We start from the raw sequence: 12,930 nt of genomic DNA, 5'->3' as shown, positions 1-12,930 counted from the left end.
CTGAGTCTGTTTATTGGGGTTCATCAAGCTGACAGTTACTATAGTTGTAAGCCCTGTTAATGAACAATTTTTAAAAGAGATCGTAAGATAGGGTGCAGCCATAGACAATTTCCCTTCATCCTAGAGTGGCTACAATGGTAGAGCTCTCAATCTCAGTTTAAGTGGTCATGATCTGTCTTACAGCAAGTAATGACTTCTCTACTAAAACCTTTGTCATAGAAAATCTAGCATTTGGCTGTGGCAAATTTTTGTTAGTTGTGCAAAAATTCTATCTCGGCCTATTAAAATTTGCTATCTAGACCATCTGTGTTGCAGCAGATCAAAAAAATATATGAACTGGTAGATGCAAGTTATATTCAAAACTCCTTGTTAACATTTAGTCCCACATCGGAACAGGAAGCACATGGCAGGAGCCACTTTTGCTATAAAAGAAGGTCGAAGCCTAAGTTTGAAAGCATGCTTTTCCCGGCCTTTTGGCCAAGATCAACTGTAGTATCCGTTCTTATCAGTTTGGTATATGATACATGGGGCCATCGGCGCGCGCCCCTTCCAAAGCTTGGCTTGAAATGTTGTTTACTTTTTTGCTTGATCTCATCAGGAACGAGGGAGATTGGCAATGTGCAGCCATATTGGATATGGAATCATGAAATGCTCATTGGAGGAACATGTTGGGTAAGGGAACATGTTGGGGAGTTTTTCACGAATGCGGAATATGGATTTTCATCTAAAATCATAACGTTGGATTTTCATCTAAAATCATAACGTTGACGGCGATATCAATACTACAAAAAAAAAAAAAAAAATGAAGAAAGAAGCACAAACTATAATCAAATAATGTGGATTGATTCAAAAGCTATCTCTATGGGATATATAAATTTCACTATAAAAAAAATTCATAAATACAAGAGGAAATCACATACTCTCAACTTACATACACCAATCTCTCAACAAGAAGCACATATCTCTCATAAAAACTCTCAAAACCCTTAAAGAGATACTTTAGCTATTATAAACTTTACCACCACGTCATAGAACTCGTTGCAAGCTTTTTATAGAGCTCAAGAACACTTAAAACGGAAAAGAAACCACAAAAATACACTCATTTGAATCGGAACCACTCTCAACTGTCCAATCACTGATTTGATGCATAGATCGCCATTGATCACCGCAATCTTCTGCTGGCCTGTGCACTAGATCCGATCTCCACGGTAGCCCTAAGGTGCCCTTAATGCCAACCATCCGATCGTGCCGATCGAACGGTCCAGAAGGCTCCCGTCAATAGCCTTGATCTAGCATCAGTTCAGGGGCACTGTAACTGGTCCAGCGCCCGATTCCACCCCGATTCAGGCTGGTTCAGCTAGGTTCAACCCATTCAATCCAGTTCTCAGTGGTTCAGGGGTAGTGCAAGGGGTTTTAAGCCAGTTCTCTACTAGTTCTTCATTGGTTCACCTCCAATTTCATCGGTTCACCTCCAAATTGGCCAATTCACCTCCTATTTGAACCAATTGAGCTCAATCTTGTGATTTCTCCATCAATCCTTGAGTTTTTGGGCTTTCATTAATCAATCAAGGTCGAATTCGAGGTGCCAAACCCAATAAATTTTCACCTTGACTTGACATTCGACCTCACATGGATTTGAGAGCTTGTGAATGATCTCGCCCCCATACCCTGGGACAAATGCCTGGCTGCTCATAGATGGACAGATATGGAAGTCGAGCCAGACCATTCGATCTCTCTCCATCATATGCTGTGACTTGCCTAACCTGAGATTTGCTCGGGGTAGTCTTCTGTAATAATAAGAACTTCACTCTACAATATTACCTGTCATCCTTCCGAGTCTCCCGTCTCATACCCAATCTACTTACATCTGGAGCTCTATCTCACGTTGAGCTCCTTACCAAGAGATAATGTCCCCCACACTTCTTCTTCTTCTTCAAGATAATCCTATTGCTAAGCACAACCTTAAGGACTCCATCATCAGTTCCCCATCTATAATTGGTGGAATCCAGTCTACTCAGTAAAATCAAATTACTCCTGAACCTGGGTATGTATCGGATCTCACCTAACTTCCTCACTACTCCATATGTCTGTAAGCTGACTGTCCCAATATCCTTGATCACATAGTTTGATCTATCTGATAAATGAATAGTATCCTCACTGCTCTCTAAAAAGTCAAACAGCTCATCTCTACAATAAACATGATGCGAGCAAGCCGAATCTAAAACCCACTAAAGGGAAGAAATGGATACCTTATCAGAGACCATACACACATCATCAGTCTTATTAGTGTTGCTACCATGAACCACCGGTACAGTAGTCTTCATTCGATCTTTGAGTTGTGGGCAATCTCTGACTCGATGTCCCAATTTATTATACCGGTAGCATCTGATCTTGCTCGAGTCCCTTGATTTGGACTTGGTGAAGGATAACTGCAGGAGTTTCATGCATATATTTTAAAAAAATTATAGTGGAATAACTTTAGATTAAATATTTTAATCTATAATGCAAGCATATGATTTGATCATAAAACATCCTACAAAAAGATTTATGGCATGTATATGTGCATGTAAAAATCTGAATAACAAAATCTGCACAATGTGCATGAAAACAAGTAAAGCAATAGATCTGATCTACAATAACCAGGGATCCAAATCCAACATCTGAGTGCGGGTAATCGAACGTCACGATCATAAACGTAGATCTGGAGGTCCCACTGGTTGCTCACAGTCGCATAGCATGTTCGGCCTCTACGAAACATCCACACGAAGCCCTGGTTTCGATCTGCTATCTTCAGGAGTGCTAGCTCGCGAAAATCATTTCTGATGGCTGATTTGATTGGATCTTCTTCTTCAATCACCTCAGACCTTTTCGAGGTTTAAGATGGATCGATAGAGGTTGTTGGAGGATGGAGGAATAGTAGAGAATCACTTAGCCTTGATTTGGAACTCTCTCTCCAAAACTACTCAGTGTCAAGGCTGAACTCTCACCAAAGAAGAGATTGTTCTCTTCTAATCACATGTCAAAAAGAAAATTGCCCACCCCAGATCCTCATGCTCGATACCCCTGGTTCAGCCCCTCTCCTCTTGTTCTATCTTTTGGTGGAAAAGATCTAAGATGCAACATACAAAAATAACTTTTTTTATGGTTGCCGATCAAAGGTGTTAGGATAAGATAGGTTCCCATTCAAGTTCGAATTCAAATCTCATTTGAACTCAAACCAAGCTGATCTTATCCCCATCAATCCTCTGAACAAAGAAGTGCCGAACATGAGCTTATGAGTGTGGAAAAATATCGGGAGCTTCTCCTTTTTGTTGCACAAAAAGAACTTCTCAAAGTGGCCGGCGAGTGAAAGGGATTAGGATGAGGTTTCAATCAGTTTTAAAACTCTTTTTAAATTCAAATGAAAAACCAACCACATCATTATCCAAGTGGGCAACAAAGATGAGTGTTTGCTAGAGAAATCTCATGCACAAACAAGTTTTGTCCGATGAGTTATGGCATAGAGAAGGTAGGTGGCGCAAGAAACTTCAATTATTCAAATTTTGAAATCAATCTTGAATTTGAAATTCAAATTGATTTCAAATTCAAACCAAATTTGATCCAATCAAACTCTATTTGATTAGAAATGATTAAACCTAATCTAATTTGATCCTAACTCAATTAAGAATTAACTGAGTTCAAGTCCTAATCAAATCATGACTTAATCTTCCTTGGCGATTAGGTCATTCTATAACTTAATGTATTTGACCTAATTGAATCCAATTTAATTAGACTTAATCCAGATTTTAATACTCAATCAAATTGAGCTAATCAACGATCTAATTGCTGACTAATCCTCGAATCATTACTAACTCTCTGTGAATTAATTTACTATAATTATTGTTCAGAATTAATCATCAATTGCCTTGACGATTTTATCCTTGGATGATTCTTAATCGTAGATCAGCCATATAATCGAAGAGGTATTTCTTATGTGTATAACCTCATAGGTTCGAACCTAAGCTGATAGCATAGGAAGAAGTTCTTATACTAATCAAAATGATCATCTAGCAATGATACCTGACATCCTAATAGGTCGAATGTGTGCAAAGCAACATCCAAGAACCTAATGGACTATGGTTACCATATAATTCATCCCTTTGACCCTTAATGCTCAGGATGACTTCAGAGTTAACTATCAACTCTTGACTAGTGCATCCTAATTATGTCTCAACCAAATTAATCCTGTAACTTCTCACAAGGACTATCTTAGCTAAGATTTTGCTAAATTAAAAATATATTTAAGCATACTCTCTAATGACTTGGAGTGATCAATCCCATCTTGACTCACTCACTGACTCACAAGTACTTGACTGTGCCCAGAAACCTTCCGATCTTGAATTAAAAATTTAGATAGTCTGACACCAAAGCACAGTGAGTTACTTGTAAGTCACCATGGTGATCTCATATCAGAGAGATATTTATATCCATATCTCTTCAAAGTAACTCTTAATAGCAGAGTATTTCAGAGTTAGTCACGTTTAGTGAGATGTACTCCTACGTCTCACTTGCATGTTATGCCAATGTCTCCATATTTCTCAGTTAAGAGAACAACCAACATATATGGCATATAATGACCTGCACTTGATACAGCTATTATTCTAATAGCATATCATTTGGTCGTGAACTAGTTTTTATGGATTAAATGATATATCCTCTTATATCAATTCAATTAGTCCTAAGGACTTTATCACAACACTGAAGTTCATAGAAGATGTACATAAAGTAATGAAAAAAAATTAAATAATATTTTATTAATAATTCATATATAATTTATAAATATAAGCTTAATCATTAACAGATTGATGATTGACTTTGGGACATAGTTTTCAACAACTCCCACTTAGACTAAAGCCAATCGGTACAGTATCGTATATCTATCTTCGATTTATGATCTTCGAACTCTTTGACATCGAGAGCTTTAGTAAATAGGTTGACTAGATTATCCTTTTCATCGATCTTCTGAAGCTCAACGTCATCTCAATCTACGATCTTTCGGACAAGGTAGTAGCGATGCAAAAAATGCTTCATTCGCTAATGGATCTTCGATTCCTTTATCTGAGCAATGGCTCCAGTGCTGTCACAGTAGAGTAGGACTGGACCATCAATAGAAGATGCCACTCTGAGCTCACTGATGAATTTTTTTAGCCACACAATTTTTTTGGTAGCATCAGATGCTGCAATGTACTCCATCTCGCATACTGAGTCGGTCATAGTATGCTGTTTAGAATTTTTCTAGCAGATAGCTTCATCGTTTAGGATAAAAATATATCTCGATAACTTTTACTATCATCACGATCTGACTAAAAGCTGAAATCAGTGTATTCTACTAGTTTCAAATCAGATTCTCTATAAACGAGTCATTAATCTTTAGTATTTCTCAAATACTTAAGGATGATTTTCGCAACCTTCCAATGGTTCTCATCCGGATCAGATTGGTATCTACTTACTACCCCTAATGAGTATGCCACATCCGGCCTTGTATATATCATGGCGTACATTATAGAATCCATTACTGAAGCATATAAAATTCTACTCATACGTTCTCTCTTTTGAGGATTTATCGGACAATCCTTCTTCAAGAGAAAAATTTCATGGCCCATCAGAAGATAGTCTTTCTTAAAATTTTTTATACTGAACCATTTCAGTACGGTATCTATATACATAGACTGGAAGAGCCCAAGCAGTCTCTTAGATCTATCTCTGTATATCTTCATCCCTAGGATATAAGCTGCTTCTCCCACATCCTTCATGGAGAACTGTAATGACAGTCACACTTTTATTCTCTGTAATGCAGGGACATCATTCTCGATTAAGAGAATGTCATCTACATACGAAACAAGAAATACAACAACGAAATCATTGATCCACTTGTATATGCAAGGTTCCTCTCCATTCTTAACGAAGCCATACGTTTTGATTGTTTTATCAAAATACACATTCTAACTATGTGATGCTTGCTTCAATCCATAAATAGATCTTTGAAGCTTACACACTTTAGACTCATCTGTAGATATGAACCCTTCAGGTTGTATCATATACACTTTTTCATCCAGTTCTCTATTTAGAAAAGCTGTCTTCACATTCATTTGCTAGATTTCATAATCCAAGTATGCTGCTATTGCAAGCATAATCCGAATGGACTTAAGTATTGCCACAGAAAAAAATATCTCGTCATAGTTAATACCATAATATTGATGATACCCCTTGACAACCAAATGGGCTTTATAGATCTTCACCTTCCCATCTGTGTCCCTTTTTCTTTTGAAGACCCACTTACACCCTATAGATTTTACCCCTTCGGATGGATCAACAAGTGTCCACACACTGTTGACCTTCATGGATTCTATTTCGATCTTTATAGCTTCAAGTCATTTTTCAGAGTCAGACTTCTACACCGCATCCATATAGATGACCGGATGCTTATCGTTCTCATCAAGTTCAATAGGATCACCATCTCGAACTAAGAAATCGTAGTATCTATCCAGCTGATGCAGTACTCTACCAGATCGCCTTAAGATTGGTTCTACATTGGGCTCTGGATTTGATCTAATCAAATTCGATTTAGGTTCAGTCATTGATGTTGGTCCTTCTACCGGTTGAATTTCATCAAGCTCGATATGTGAGGTATTGGTTCCTTCACTAAGAAACTTCTTTTTCAAAAAGTGTGCCTTACTGTTTATGAACACCTTTTGTTCATCAGTCTGATAAAAAGAATATCCCTTAGTCTCTTTCGGATACTTATAAATAAATATTTGTCAGACCTGGGTCTGAGCTTGTCTGTTTTCAAACACTTGACATAAGCAAGACATCCCTAGACCCTAAGGTGTGAGAGGCTCAGCTTACACCCTGTCCACATCTCATGTGGAGTTTTACTTATAGACTTGTTCGAAACTTTATTAAGTAACAAGCCAATTCTAATGTATATCTCCAAAAGGAGATCGACAGACTTGCAAAATCCATCATGGATCGAACCATGTCTAATAAAATTCGATTCCTCCTTTCAGACATTCCATTATGTTGTGGTGTCCCAAGAGGGATCTATTGAGAGAGAATCTCATTCTCTTCAAGATATATCAAAAACTCACTAGTAAGGTATTCTTTTCCTTAGTCTGATCAAAGAGTTTTAATACTCTTATTGGTTTATTTTTCAATCTCATTACGGAATCATTTGAACATTTTAAATGACTCAGATTTATATCTCATAAAGTAGACGTACCCATACCTAGATAGATCATCTATGAACGTAATGAAGTAATAATATCTATCTCTAGCACTTGTGTTTATAGGTCTACATACATCAGTATATATTAGACCTAAAAGTTCACTAGCTCATTCACCTTTTTCAGTGAAAGATAATTTGGTCATCTTTCCAAGAAGATAAAACTCGCAGGTTGGCAATGATTCACAATCATTGACTTCGAAGATTCCTTCTTGTGTCAATCTGTTTGTCTTGTTCTTATTAATATGACCTAGCCTACAATGCCAAAGATAGATATCGAACACATCATCTACTCTAGGGCGTTTACCAGATGTGTACACTATATTAACAAACTTTGATAATATATAAATCCCATTATTCAATTATCCATTCATAATAGTAATACCATTCAAAATGACATTAAAAAAAAATTTTTATTGATATTTCATAACTATTTTTGACCAAGGTCTATAGAAATAATATTCAATAAAAAACTAGGATAGAAGTAATATTCACTGAGAACAACTACATTAGACTTAAATACAAGTTTAACAATCCTTATAACTAGAACTGGAACTGATCTTCTATCTCCAACATTAAGAAATCTCTCATCTTCTTCAAATCTCCTGCTGACCTACAGACCCTACAACGAATTGCATATGTTAATAGAACTTTTGGCATCTAATACCCATATTGTAGAATCACAAATAGAAAAGTTGCAAGGAGTTATCATATAAATATCTTACCCAGTAATAGATTGCTTCTTCTTCTTATTCGACTTGTTCGGATCTAAAGAGGTAATGTACTGAGAATAGTTCCTCTTTTAGTACTCTCACTTCTTGCAATAGAAGCATTCTATCTGACTTTGATCGGCCTTAGACTTCTTGGTCTGACTAGGTTGAGACGTTCCAGCACTATGAACCTTCTTTTTCTTATTTTTCTTCTCTTTTTTAAAGGATCGATGCCTAGAAAAAGACCCTCCCACTAAGTTCACCAACTCCTTTTGGAGCTGGTGATCCTTCTCAAAATTCTGCAACAACCCTAGCAAGCCGTGATAATTCACTGCAGGCTTTGTCATGCTAAAATGAGTAAGAAATGGAAGGTATGATTTGGGCAATGAGTTCAGGATCGCATCTTTTTCAAGCTGTTCATGCAAGAAAAACCCAAGCTTACTTAGGCGTTCAATTAACTCGATCATGTATAGTACATGATCAGTAATTGATGCTCCTTCTCTCATTCGAGCATTGAAGATAGCACAACTGATTTTATACCTCTCAACGTCATTAGGAGTACCAAAGTACTCATTCAATATTTGAAGCATGTCTCTTGGCTGAGCATTCTCAAACCTGTGACTAAACTCGTCACTCATCACTGCCAGCATGATGCAGCGTACAGTGGTTCGATCATTGAGTCACTTCTGGTAAGTATCTCGGATCATACCGTGAGTGTTTAGGGCTGGCTCCTCAGGTGTCGGATCTATCAGAATGTACAATATTTATTCATGCTCCAGAACTATCTTTAATTTTCAAAATTAGCTGTCGAAATTAGATCCTGTTAGCTTATCGCTATCCAATAGCAATTGAAGCGACAAAGAAGTGGCCGTATTTGAAAGAAAAAATAAGATCTAATTAGTATATAAATTGATTAAGTCTAAAGACTTAGATTTTAGTCTAAAGAGTCTCTCACTATTTTATATGAATTGATAGTTTCTATCTCTAATTCGAAGAATTACTTAAATTTTTTAGTGGGTACTAGAACCATACAAATTGCATTCAGACCCGAGTGTGGCTCGACCAACCCTTATGTATCTATGGATAGATTCATAATCAATTATTTTTTTAAATAATTTTTAATATTTTATTTCATCTCAAACTACTTTTTAGTAGGCTTTGGCCTCCACTGAAAGTGCTGGTTAGGTCCAACCATTAACATGATAAAATTTAGTGCATCAGACTAACGAATGACTAGGCTCGAGTGTGGCTCGGCTAACCTGACCACCTATTAAAAAGATACAGCTTATCATATTATGAATAATAATTTCAATAGTTAGATGAGCACCAAGCGTGTGGCGTCATCTAATGATCATCCAGACCATTGGATCCATTACCATCCAACTTAATGGGAGGCTATGATTTAGTTACCACCATAACTATTTCATTTTATAAACCTAATAATTTAGAAGATTTGATTAAATTATTTTAAGAGAATTAAAAGGACTGATCAGCTAATTATAATCTTTCTACTGACTTCATTAAGTCAGATCAAAGAAGACTAGATACAAGCCGATCCAGAGGTACCTAAATCAGTCATACTAATTCACCTATATGACATGGGTTAGCTTGAGTCAATGAGCAGCCTAATTGAACATAGATAAATCACATTGGCTAGATAAATGAGATCGATGGGAGGAATATGTCATTAACTCACCATAGCTCAATCTATACGAGTAGCTCCCAATTAATGACCACCGATCAAGATTGCCAAACTTACCTTAGATACTAATCGATTTATCTATTTTAATTTGGTCTGCTTAAAGACTCAGGCTCAACCACTGAGCCAGATCGGGGTCCATCTTGATCTAATCAAAGACATGGACTTTGACCAACTATAACTATTGAAAATTGATCAAGAAAAAAATTGACCCAATCAGAATTAATAGTTAATTAGATTTGATCAATTACTTAACATAGTCCATTATCTATATGATTTTAATCCCTAGGTCTAAGCCAATTGAACGGATCTGACTTGAGCTCACCTATAAACCCATGATTTATGAAAATGGTCTTAGATCTTTGATTCTCAAATCTAGATCACTTAATTCTCAATTAAGCTTAGGGCTGATATGGGTTAGGATTCAGTATTTGAAAACGATTTTCAGTTTTGTAAAATATTTCACAAGTTTTCATGCAATCAATAGTAAATTAATTTTAGATCTAACATATAATATATCAGATTTAAAATAAAATTTTAATCTCTTTTTGTTGTTCATCTTCATGAAAAAAATCGTGCAGTACCTCTAAATGCCATAGGAGAACCCCATCGAATAGGAGAAGAGCATCATGAAATCCTACTTTCTCCTATGATCGGACGACTATGGCGATCTATCCAATCTGACTATTACACTACTCAAAATTAAAACTAATTATTTAGATCTAATCTACATAATTAAAATTCAAATTTTATAAAGATACATGCAGAATACACGTATCATAAGAAACCAGGTTCTGATACCACTGAAGGATAACTGCAGAAGTTTCATGCGTGCATTTTTAAAAAATTACAGTGGAAGAACTTCATATTAAACATTTTAATCTATAATGTAAGCACATGATCTGATCATAAAATATCCTACAAAAGGATCTATGGCATGTATATGTGCATGTAAAAATCTGAATAACAAAATTTGTACGATGTGCATTAAAACAAATAAAGCAGTAAATCTAATCTACAATAACCAGAGATCTGAACCCAATGCCTGAGTGCAGATAGTCAAATGCTATGATTGTGAACATAGATCTAGAGATCCTCACTGATTGCTTGTAGCCGCACAGCATGTTCGGCCTCTATGAAATGTCTATACGAAGCCCTGATTTCGATCTGCTGTCTTCGAGAGTGCTAACTCATGAAAACTGTTTCTGGTGGCTGATATGATTGGATCTTCTTCTTCAATCATCTCAGACCTTTTCAAGGTTTAAGATGGATCAACAGAGGTTGCTGGAGGATGGAGAAATAGCAGAGAATCACCTAGATCTGATATGGAGCTCCCTCTTCAAAACTACTCAGCGCCAAGGCTGAACTCTCACCAAAGAAGAGATTGTTCTCTTCAATCACATGCCAAAAACAAAATCACCCATCCTAGATCCTTACACCCAAGACCTCTGGTTCGGCCCCTCTCCTCTTGCTCTATCTCTTGATGCAAAAGATCCAAGATGCAATGTATAAAAATAACTCTTTTTATGGTTGCCGATCGAAGGTGCTAGGATAGGATAAGTTTTCATTCAAGTTCGAATTCAAATCTCATTTGAACTCAAACCAAGCTGATCTTATCCCCATCAATCCTTTGAACAAAGAAGTGCCAAACAAGAGCTTATGGGTGTGGAAAAATATTGGGAGCTTCTCCTTTTTGTCGCACAAAAAGAAATCTTTAAAGTGGCTGGCGAGTGGAAGGGATTAGGATAAGGTTTTAATCAGTTTTAAAACTCCTTTTAAATTCAAATCAAAACCAATCACATTCTTATCCAAGTTGGTGACAAAGAGGAGTGTTTGCTAGAGAAATCTCACACACAAATAAGTTTTATATGATGAGTTGTGGTGTGGAGAAGATAAGTGGCGCAAGGGACTTTAATTATTCAAATTTTGAATTCCATCTTGAATTCGAAATTCAAATTGATTTCAAATTCAAACCAAGTTTGATCCAATCAAACTCTATCTAATTAGAAGTAATTAAACCCAATCTAATTTGATCCTAACTCAATTAGGAATTAACTAAGTTTAAGTCCTCCCTTAGCAATTAGATCATCTTATAACCTAATGTATTTTATCTAATTGAATCCAATTCAATTAGACTTAATCCAAACTTTAATGCTCAATCAAATTGAGCAAATTAGTATTCTACTTGCTGACTAATCCTTCTAAATATTACTGACTCTCAGTGAATTAATTTACTACAACTATTGCTCAGAGTTAATCATCAATCATATTGACGATTTTATCCTTGGATGATTCTTAATCGTCGATCAGCCATGTGATCGGAGGGATACTTCTTATATATGTGACCTCATAGATTAGAACCTAAGCCAGTAGTATAGGAATAAATTTTTATATTAATCAAAGTGATCATCTAGCAATGGTACTCGATGATCGGATAGATCAAATATGTGCAAAGCAACATCTAAGAACCTAATGAACTATGGTTACCGTATAATTTATCCCTTTGACCCTTGATGCTCGGGATGACTTCAAAGTTAATTGTCAACTCTGGATCAGTGCATCCTAATTGTGTCTCAACCCAATTAATCCTGTGATTTCTTATAAGGATTATTCTGACCAAGATTTTGCTAAATTGAAAACACATTTAAGCATACTCTACAATGACTTAGAATGGTCAATCCCATCTTGACTCACTCACAAACTTTACAAATATTTGACTATATCCAGAAATCTTCCAATCCTGAATCAGAAATTCAGATAGTCTGGCACCAAAGCACAGTGAGTTGCTTGCAAGTCACCGTGGTGATCTCAGATCGAAGGGACACTTATATCCATATCTCTTCGGAATAACTCTTGATAGTAGAGTGTTTCGGAGTTAGTCATGTTTAGTGAGATGTACTTCTATGTCTCACTTGCATGTCATGCCAATGTCTCCTGTCATGCCAGTGTCTCCACACTCTTTAGTTAAGAGGACAACCAACGTATATGGCATACAACAACCTATACTTAATATAGCTTTTGTCCTAATAGCATATCATTTGATCGTCAATTAGTTTTTAAGGACTAAAGAATATATCCTCCTATATCGATTTAATTAGTCTTAAGGATTTTATCACAATACTGGAGTTCATAGAAGATGTACACAAAGTGATGAAAAAAACCAAATAATATTTTATTAATAATTCATATATAATTTACAAATATAAGCTCAATCGTCAATAGGCTGATGATTAACTTTGGGATACATTTTTCAATACTTG

General features: G+C 36.1%; 1 pseudogene; it reads left to right on the top strand.

The window, feature by feature from the left end:
* The first annotated feature begins 456 nt into the window (after positions 1 to 456).
* On the top strand, positions 457 to 595 carry LOC114912925 (U2 spliceosomal RNA; annotated as a pseudogene).
* Positions 596 to 12,930: the final 12,335 nt, after the last annotated feature.

The sequence above is a fragment of the Elaeis guineensis genome, chromosome 11 (genome assembly GCF_000442705.2).
Source record: "Elaeis guineensis isolate ETL-2024a chromosome 11, EG11, whole genome shotgun sequence".
Classification (NCBI taxonomy): Eukaryota; Viridiplantae; Streptophyta; class Magnoliopsida; order Arecales; family Arecaceae; genus Elaeis; species Elaeis guineensis.
This window is presented reverse-complemented; position numbering and strand designations above follow the sequence as displayed.